The 10,297-nt window shown below is 42.4% G+C and overlaps 1 long non-coding RNA gene across 1 annotated transcript in view; it reads left to right on the forward strand.

Annotated features, from left to right (window-relative positions):
- The first annotated feature begins 4,581 nt into the window (after window positions 1-4,581).
- The window catches only part of LOC123520950, a 13,120-nt gene continuing 7,404 nt past the window's right edge, over window positions 4,582-10,297 (forward strand). The window contains exons 1-2 of the long non-coding RNA XR_006679460.1: window positions 4,582-4,722; window positions 6,566-6,621. This is a non-coding gene — a long non-coding RNA (uncharacterized LOC123520950). The remainder of the gene's footprint in view (window positions 4,723-6,565; window positions 6,622-10,297) is intronic.

Genomic DNA, 10,297 nt, shown 5'->3' on the forward strand with positions numbered 1-10,297 from the left:
TCTTTTGCTTATAAAGAGCATTCTAGCTGAACAACTTCCAACACAAATGTGTTGGTTCTTCTTGAAGTCCACTGATATTCTTCGTCAACATCATCACTCAAAGGCATCCATTGTTCGACTGTGTGCCTTATTCATCGTCCATCATTTGCATGCAGAGGAAGTGAGTGAAAATGCCATAACTCGAGACAGAGGCACTTTAGTCCTTAAAATGAAGTCTCTGCTTTTAAAAAACACCACCACCTTGAAAGAGATCCTCTGTAGCAGATTTGCCCAATGCAATGTGCTGTTTGATTTCCTGATTGTTGCTCTCCAGGGCATTGGCTGTGGATCCAAACAAAGTGAACTCTTGGGCAACTTCAATCTTTTCTGTTCAGCGTGATGTTCCTTAATTGTTTCAGGTTCGAGGATCTCTGTTTTCTTTGTTGAGGTGTAACACCTGCTGAGGGCTAGTCTTTGATCTTCACCAGGCCGCTCACAGGTCTATTAGCTTTCTGCAAGCAAAGCAGTGTCATCTGCCTAAGGCACGTTGCTAAGGAACCTTCTTCCAAACCTGTTGATGCCCTCTTCTTTGTATCTTCCAACTTCTTGATCGAAGAAGTGTGTCCTATGGCAGACACGTACATGCAAAGCATATGGTAACTGTGACATAGAGTCCACATGTGAAGTCAGAATATGTAATTCAAATATCAACTAGGCTACTATACTTATATGAACTATATAAACCTAGGCAAATTGCTTTCCTGCTTTGAGCCTGTATCTTCATGTGGATGAATGGCCCAAAATTATGTCTAACTTGATGAATTGTTTTGAGAACTAAAGAGGGCAACATTTTAAAATGCTTGATACATTCCAGGTTGTGAACAAGGATTTGTTAAAATCAACACTTTATTAACACTGGATAGGAGACATGTTAACTAGGCCTTTGGTATTTGTAAAATAAATATTTTATTTTCTTGTGAGATATTCTTTATTTGGAGTCTTAAGTAATAACATATCCTCACATACATACACCCCCAGCGCACACACTTTCTGTCCCCCACAGCACACTCTTGCATATCAGCTCTGGGGGTGTCAGCACTGCCTGAGCCAGAGGGACACCATACAAAATGGGCTACAGTTCCTTCACCTTCGCTAGATCTTCCTATCAATTGATGTCTCATCCACCCTCGGGTTGAAATGGCAATACATCCTATCCTAGTCCCAAACCCAATTTTTAAAAATCTGCCCTATATTTCAACCAATCCATAAATGTTTATCCTACTTCATTTGGCTAGGTCCTCCAAACCCCTCAGGATTCACTTCACAGGTGTGCCCAATCAAGGGCCTCTTCCATTGCGCATAGCTGCTCCGTTCATTTTCAACCACTCCCCTTAAGCAATTTGACACCGCAGATGCGTGGCTTCTTGTTCCTGAGCAAGTGTCAGCATCAGGCTGGTTCCTGTGCTTCACATCTGATGGCACCTGGCCTCATCGATGTACCACCTTTCAAAGGAGAGGATGGCATGAGCGGGCCATGATGCGTGTACTCCTGGCGAGGCTTTGAAGTGATGCAGACATCAATCTGAGTACAAGGTCAGCTGTCAATTCACTGTGTCCCCTGAAGCAAATTATTTAACACCTCTGAGCCTTCGTTTCCTTATTTGTACTAGGGGCCCTGAAACAATGTTTCGGCTTTTGTGTAAGAGAAAATAATAGTTTAGAGACTTTAGTGCATGGGATCTATTAACAAATGTTACAGAATGTTATCAAATATTTTCCCTTGTCCAATGTAAAGGTTACTTCTCCATTTGGCTGAGGCCCGTTCCCTCCGGTTCCAGAATGATCCCAAAGAAGATATAATCATAAAGTGGTCAAAAGCAAAACTTGGGAGCCAAACAAATCTAGGTTCAAATCCCAGGTTTGGCACTTCCTGTGATTTTCATTCATGAAAGGAACATAAGATTATCATGACGGTTAAAGCAGACCATGTTTAAACATAGCATGTTGCCCATCACATATTGAGTTTTTAATCAATGCTATTCTGCCTATTGTTTTCTACACTCCTGAACCTTCCAACTCGTTTCCCTTTGATTCTCTGCTTTCCACCTGCCCAGCTTGTAAAGTGCTTCGTGTCTCCTTCACAGGAAAAGTCCTTTATATACCAAAAGTACAAAAAGAAAGATCTTCCATGGCTTCTTTTTCAGCATTTGCTGTCCCTCTCCCTGTCTGTCAAACTCCTTGATAGAGTTGCTGGGACTCTTGGTTTCTACTTTATCTCCTGTTCATGCCTCATTTGACTACAGGATGACTTCTCCTAGGAGCTGAATATCATTCCACCGAAAATCCTCTTGCTAAACTATGATATCCTCTGAATTTCCCCAAACAACGGACATTTTAGGAAATGTTATTGATTTAGTGACATATTAACGGATAATGTCTTTCTTTAAAATTTCTTTCTCCCTTTGTCTGTTGACAGGATGCTCTCACTTCACCTGTGTCCTCCCCATTGCTTATTTTCAGCTTCCTTTGCGGGAGACCCTGCGCCTCTAGATGACGTCTCCGAAGCGCTTTTTGCCTCAGCAAGCTCATCTACCCCCTTGCTGTCCCTATTACTCTGGACTCTCAAGTCACATCACTCCAACTGTGCTATAGTCAACGTATCCCAAACTAGTTAGAGTTCTTCTATAATGTCTCCTTGCCGATAGAATCGTGACATTTAAACCCCTACCACCACATTCAAGGCCACTTGACATTTTATCTCTAACTCTGCTTCCAGGTCATTTCCTAGCCTTCTCTCAATAGGCACCCGGCCATCTATTCATGTGAAAACCCAAACCAAACCTATTGCCAGTGAGGTGGCCCCGACTTGCAGTGACTCTATTTGGGGTTCATATTTATGGGAGTAGATGGCCTTCCTTTTCTTCTTCAGAGTGGCTGGTGGGTTTGAACCAATGGCCTTGTGGTCAGTTTAACACTTAACCGACAGTGTCACTCAGATTCCTAAAACTAAATAAAAGTGAATATATATACTTATATAAAAGTATATATATTATAAAAGTGAATATATATGTATGTATATATATATACACCACAAACTTGCAGTTTGAAAGCCCAGGATCTTTTCTTATAATTGGTGTTTTGGGAAGACACAAATTCCCTGCCTTCCTTTGCTTCTTTCTACTTCATGTAGCACATGCCTACTCATCCTTTAAGGTCCAACCCATCCCCTGCTCAGGTAGGAGAAGTCTTCTGGAGACAATGCCCTCGGAGGGAAGAATTTGGGGAAACTAAGATCCTGCTATGGTTTGAGGCCATGTTTTGTCTCAATGGGAAGCTGGCTCTGGAGTTAATCAGGTCAAATGGGATCTGCCAATACTGACACATAGAACAGTAATGCTAATAGCAAACATTTATACTGATAGTGTAATAATACATAATACGGATACAGTATTATTCTAAGTATACTGATACAGTAATGCTAATAGCAAACGCTTACACTGAGAGAATGCGTCTAATGAGTCTCTGTCTGGCAGCCTGGCCTTAGGGTTCTTGTTCATAATAACTTCCTCCAGCCCTTAGGCCAAGGTCTTTCTCTCCATTCTTGAGAGTATTTCCCTGCCTCTGGCTCCAATCCTCAAGGGCCTAAGAGAGAAGCGGCATCCGAGCTCCTTCATGGCCCCATGCATGCCCGATTAAAATTCAGTCTGATCATGTCACAGAATTAGAAGCTGGAAAAATGTAAAAAATGGATTTGTATGCATAACATCCATTGCAGTTGGTGATGGTGGAGTCAGTGACTAATAAAAATGTCATTTCCCGTGATTTTTATAAATTACAGTAAATATGTCAGTAATCACCCACATTAGCTGCTGAAATGCAGGCAGCCATCTGGAGTAGAGACCAGGAGACCTCATTGAAGCCTCAAGAGGTAGACCCCACAGGTGCAAATTGACACCTAGGAAAACAGTAGTTAATACATCCTAGAATTTGGAGAGGGGGAAAAGTGCTAAAATAAATGTATGTCAAGCAGACAAATTTGGACTTCTCTTAAGAGGATCTGTCAAGTCAAACAAGAAATAGCTATAAATTACTTGTAATAGTAAAACTCTTGTCATTTATAACCTTTAACGCAACGGGCTCATTGAACACATCAACGCCTAGATCTTAATCTAGGGAGAGTCAATCTGGATATTCATTTCACTTCGAATGTGTAGAAGCCGGGGCAAACCACGCACGATCTGCCAAAGGCACCACCACCTTCGGGCAGCTCTGGAAGCCGTAGCGAGAACCCACTCGATAACTGTCTCGGGCTCAGGCCGATGAACGCATCAAGATATGAAAACCCTTTCTGGGCCTTAAAAGGAAGTGAAGATATGATTGGAAATGTCATGCCTTGGGTAGCCTCATAGCGAATAATTCCCAATAAATCCCACCATTATTCTGTTTATTTGTTTTACTGAGACGCTAGTTGAAGTCATTGGAGCTGAAAGCATGTTTCAACATGCCAAACATATTTACCGTATCTTGTAATCATCTTGCTTACTATTCACAGGCAAACAATAATTGAAGTTCTGTGTTTGTTTCAGATGCCTCCGTATATACTGCCCACAGATAAGAAGTCGTGGCAGAGAGACATTTCTGACAGGGGCTGATGGTCTCCACAGGAGCAGTTCAGGATCTGACCCTGGAAGATGAACACTCAGAGTCGGCTTCGGCATTATCTGAAAATTCAATGCCAAAGAGGTATTTATGAATGAGATCCTTAATGATGTTTGCATGCGCTGAATAAATAAATCTGTGTTTAATAATTGATAGAATGCCTGAAGGGAAGCCTCTGGAGAGAAGGAATAAAAGAGAAGATGATATAACCAGGCAATAAGCTCAACACTCACTTCACTGGGAAGGAGCCTATTGGTTGGGCATGGACAGTATGTTTCACAGGGAGTTGCATGTTAGCTCCTTGACCTATTCTGGAAAACAAAGCTAGTCCCCAGGAAGACACTAACGGTGTTGTATTTGCTTCTGTCTCCACTGACCCATGCTTTCTGCTTCATCTAGGCTCCACTCAGGGCTGCACTGTGGCAGGAGGCCGCACTAAGGTGCTGCTGCGTCTTGCAGCCGTTCAAATGGCACACCTGCGCGTGCCCATGCACCCCCACTCCTGCATTCGCTGCACAGCTACCAAGAGGTGGGGGTGTGATCGCAGTTACGCTTGGTACACCTGTTGGCCTGCGCTCACTCCCCCACCCTCCTGTGTAATTTCAACATTCTTCTAAAGTACACGTGGAGTCGGGTGAAAAGTTAGTCTTGGTGCCCATCTGAATGAATGGAAGCTAATTGAAAAGAAATCACTAAATTTAATTTTAAAACTATATTAGTGATTTAAAATTAGTTTCAAATAGTCACCACTTTGACTGATTCCTTACATCTAACTGGTTGATCCCCCACCCCACCCCCAATGACTGTGTAACCTTTAGCTGAACTTTATCCTATTTTTCCGGGAATCGTTTTTATAGATGCATTTGTTGGAGGTTTTTGTTAAATGCTGGTGAGTTGGGTCTGACTCATTGTGACTCCAGCCATAAGCACACAGAACACTGCCCAGTCTTGCCCCATCCACACAGTGGTTATATTTAAGAGTAGAAGTGTTTGGTGGTGAATATGAAATCATATGTAGGTAGAGTTTAGTCACTCTTCAGATCTTTTAGGTCAAACTCCTGTAATTCAAGGAGAAATATTTATTCTGGAAGTCAACTTATCCAAATTAACCACCTCCATTGTACACTGGCTAAACCAAACTACACCAACTTAAATTATTTATTTTATCTTGGCAGGCACCAAGTAACACATGGAATTTTAGTGTCTGCATAGGTCAAACTAAGAGAAGAATTTGAGGTTTTTTATCTTGCCTAGGTACTTTCTAGAAATGCCAGCAAACTACATCTTTTGCTTCAATTGTCAGGTTACTATTGGTGAAAGAATATTCACATACTTGCCTGTTTCTTTTTTCCATTTCTTTTGGTGAACTGAATAAATACTTCTTAATTCTACATTTTCAATTGTGTACAACCAGAATATTTATTCCATCATATTGACTCCATGTGACAGTTAACAAATGTGCTAACAATGTCAACTCCTATGGACTAGTAGCTAGTTTGGAAATGATTTAAACATAAGTGCTACTAATACATTATTTGACTAACAGTTATAAGCAACTATATGTCTTTGGTTCTGAGGCACATTAAAAAAAATACAGCCATCGCTTCTGGAACCTAAATATATTGTTACCATCAATGCCAACCTAACCTAACAGTTTTTTCTTCCTTTCTTTCTTAGTAGACAAAACAAAGATATGCCTTATAATCAGTGGCTTGTTGAGAGGAAGAGACAAATGTGTGTTTGTGGTAATAGTCATGGTAGGCCTAGATCATCTATGAAGAATTTTATGTCCCTATGGTCTACGGAGAGAAAATGTGTCAAGGATCAGCTACTCCTCTGTAATGCTTCCTTATGTAGGAGTTCAATATTATATCCCTGAACTTCAACATGGCTCCTTTTATCCTAAAAAGTCTCATATTTACAACAGGTGGTTCACAAAGCTGCAAACGAAATTTCAAGAAGATTCTCAAAGGCAGAAGCAAGGTGAGTATTTTCTTAATTGGTACCAAACTGATGCTGAGGGGTGTGTGTGTGTGTGTGTGTGTGTGTAAATAAATCACACTTCGTGCCACTGAATGACGTGATTTCCTATTCTGAATGCCAAGGTGAGTATGTAAATTTGTAACAAAATACCTACTGTGCTGCATTTGTGCTTGTTCTCTGGAAATTTTACAAGACGATTACTGAAATGTAGAACAAGCTCGACCCCTGACCCCTTGGCCACACCTTACAAGAATTTCCAGCCTGGATTCTTTGCATGTCTTTTCTCAGAGCTAGCAGTCCTGGAAAGGATTGGGAGCCAATTATAAATACTAAGCCAGTTTGAGTTGGTATCAGGGCAGTGGAGGGAAAATAAAGAATATTGTTAAATGTTAAACATTTAATTGGTGAGGCTTTCCAAAGCAAAATTGGCAGCATGGGCATGATGCTAGCGCACCTACTTATTACCATAAACAGACTGACTTGTGGACTGTATGAAAACAGATGCATACACACGGAGAGTGACTATCTATATTCCTCTTTTTTGGCAGCCCTGCCATTTAATGACTGAGATTTGATATTGTTTCCTTTCCAGCCCTCTGCTCTTCCCCACCTCTTAGTCCTCCTGGCATGATTACCTCACCATCCTAGATGCACGATTTAAAGAAAATTACCTATTACTTCAATTATTTGTTTCTTATCAACTGATGTTACACTACAAGCGTTTGCATTGAAAGGACACAAAGAAAGAGCAAGTCATGGCACATCGCCAAATAAAAGAGTGATGTTCTGGTGAATTTAGCCTAAATAATTTACTGCTATATAAAAGTGGAAAAGTGGAAGGTGAACCCTTTGACCAATAAATCTCTCCTGCCCGTGAAACCCTTATCTTGTCCCCTCCAATATATTCCACACTGGGAAGCCATCATCCTTGGCTCTGGTTTGTCATTTGTAAACCTTGATCTTCTGCACTCGGTGTCCTAAATATGGATAATTAGCATCAGTTTATCACGCTTCTGCATATTTTCTCTTCTCTCCGAACATGCATGCTTCTATTGGCTGCTATTCTGTCACCAAAGATTACGGAGACAGATTGCAGAGAATGAATGTGCTCAACGAGATTAGGAAGGAATAGAAATAGCAACTTGGCCAATAAATTCCTCGTGAGAGCCTTATCATACAATTACACGTTGACTTGTTTCACACACTCCCAGCCTCTTAATCCAATGCCCCCACCAAGAATACAATTCCACTAATTTCTGAATGACTGCATATCCTCCTGACTCGTCAGTGAGAATGGTGGGAAGGAGAAGCACTAGCTGAGAACAACATGGCGTCAAACTTTAAAATAAACAGTAAACTTTAAAGGTTCAACTATGTGATAGGAATTTGGCATGCTTAAAGCATTTTAGCATCTACAAATAAATGCAAAAAGTCCTGGCATAAAGAGATAGCTAACTTCTCTTTGAGTACCAAAATCCCCAATGTGCTTTGGGGATTCAGAACTGTGTGTAGGGGGAGAATTGCCTCTCTCTAAAACAGAACCAATCGGATTGCTTAAAAGCAGGGTAGAGGGTTTGCTTGAATGTATACTTACTATTATCACTGACAACAGTCTAGGTGCCCCTGAGTAACTCTGACCAAATCACTTGCCCTCTCTAAGGACAGTCTTCTTCCTCAAACAGGCTGCTTCACATGCAAGGCCCTTCCCAGAGCTAACATTCTATAGCTTCTTGTGTTCATTAATGTATATAAATAGGAAAGTCTTGCCTACTTTGAGTCTCTTAAGAGTGTAACCAAGAACTCTATAATAGGGCATCTGCAGGGGGAGCTCTTTTCTTGTTCCTCTCTGCCTGTTAATCGTTATTCTCCCCAGGGCTTTATAATAAGTTAGGTATTTAAAGAGGCCCATTAAGTCTTTCAATCTACCAGGGGACTATTTATAACCCGGAGCAGCAGTGAGGTATTATGGTGCACCCACAAAAGCAAGGCACGGCAGCAGGAAACGAAATGGCAGTGCAGGAGAGAGGCTCTATTGACTCGAAGGGTTAGAAATTCAGATCAAATATGAAAAATATATATTTTTGTTTAAAGAAAAGTGGGGCGGGATTCATTCCTTAATGAAATTCACAGCCATTCCAAAGGGAGTTGTTACATCTGGATCATAATGTTGCCTGTATTTTATTTCTTCCAAGTAATGTCTATTAGACCAGCTAGGTGAGAAACCAGACAACATCCATTCAGCAAAGTTGTGTTAAATGTCCTCTATGTACCCCGCGCTGGGCCTAGGATGTTGGGATATTGGCAAAGAGCAACGAAACGACGCTTGCCCTGGTGAAGCATTCAGTCACAAGGATGCTGGTATGTTTTGATCAGGATGGGTTGGCTTTTTGCAAATTGGCTAGTCTATGGGCTGCTGAAGATCCCCAACCCCCTTTTTTTTTTTAAAAAAAGAAAAAGCTAGACTGAAATCTCCTTCCCTACATGTGCAGAAGAGCAGGTCAAGTGTGAAATAGACAGAGACCAAAGGACCTATAGGGAAACATTAAGGTGCTTGTCTGAAAGGCCTAAACCTTAGGAATAGCAAATTAAAGAACGCTATACCTTCCCAGAACTGAATAGCAGTAGTTACCATTCCACTGCAATGGACACCCAATTCCTAAAATCATCTGGGGGTGGGCGAGGCTAGTGTGAGCAAGCACACCGGAATATGAAAAACCCCAGGGCAGGTCAGAGAGATTCTGCCTTCCCTGCACCCACTTCTCTCCCCAAACCAATAAAATTCCACCGTGTCATTGGGGTGGGGATGGGCAGGGGCAGGAGTTCTGCTGAAGGGGTATGAGGATGGGGAGTCAGTGATGGGATTGTTTCCTAGAGGAAATCTTCAGGAGGCCTTGTAGCTGTAAGGTTCTGCGGTTTAGGAAGGGGGTCTGAGTTGTCATGTAACGCCCAACCAAGACACAGCCACCAAGGTTTTAGAGATGAATAGGCCAGAAGGACGCTCCAGACAAAAGTGGAGTTTGGGCTGCCCTTCCGATGGAGCCCTTCAAAGCTCCAGGGTGCAGACACTCGACCCGGAGGAGAGGGCAGAACATATGAAATTCTCTGAAAAGTTATGAACGATCCTCCCCTCTCTGTTTTTTATGTTTCCTGAAGTGATGGGCTGTGTTGGAGGTTTTGGGGGTGGTGGGGTGCAGGAGGGGTGGGATGGACATTGGGAGAGAGCCGTTTGCCATTAATCTGGGAACAAACTGCTAACCTCGGTGACTGGTATTTTAGCTTTTCTTTTCTCACTTTTCTTAGTGTGGGGAAAGCAGTAAAGCTTGTGTGGACTGATTGTGAGGGGCTCTGCTGGAATTTGGCAGCGCAGAGCCTTGGAGAGCAGCCCCATGCTGGCTCCTATTCAACGGGCCAGTTTTCCTCGAGCTTTGGAAGTTTCACTCAGCCGTGCACTCAATGGCTTCACAAAGCTGATTACAAGCTTCAGCGCATTCCTGAAGGAGCCAAAAGCGACGCAGGTGCAAACGAGCCGAGGGAGCCCCTTATCCCGGTGACAGAATGGGACAAGCTGGGAAAGACTTGGACCACACAAATCCAAGGCTCACCAGGCAGCAGAAAGCCTGTCTTGGGAACCGGGGGTCATTATCCGCTCTATTCAGCAGGGCCCCGGCGGCGGCAG

This window comes from Echinops telfairi, unplaced genomic scaffold (genome assembly GCF_000313985.2).
Source record: "Echinops telfairi isolate 266 unplaced genomic scaffold, ASM31398v2 ScPeMD7_7467;HRSCAF=8505_1, whole genome shotgun sequence".
NCBI classification, from domain to species: Eukaryota; Metazoa; Chordata; class Mammalia; order Afrosoricida; family Tenrecidae; genus Echinops; species Echinops telfairi.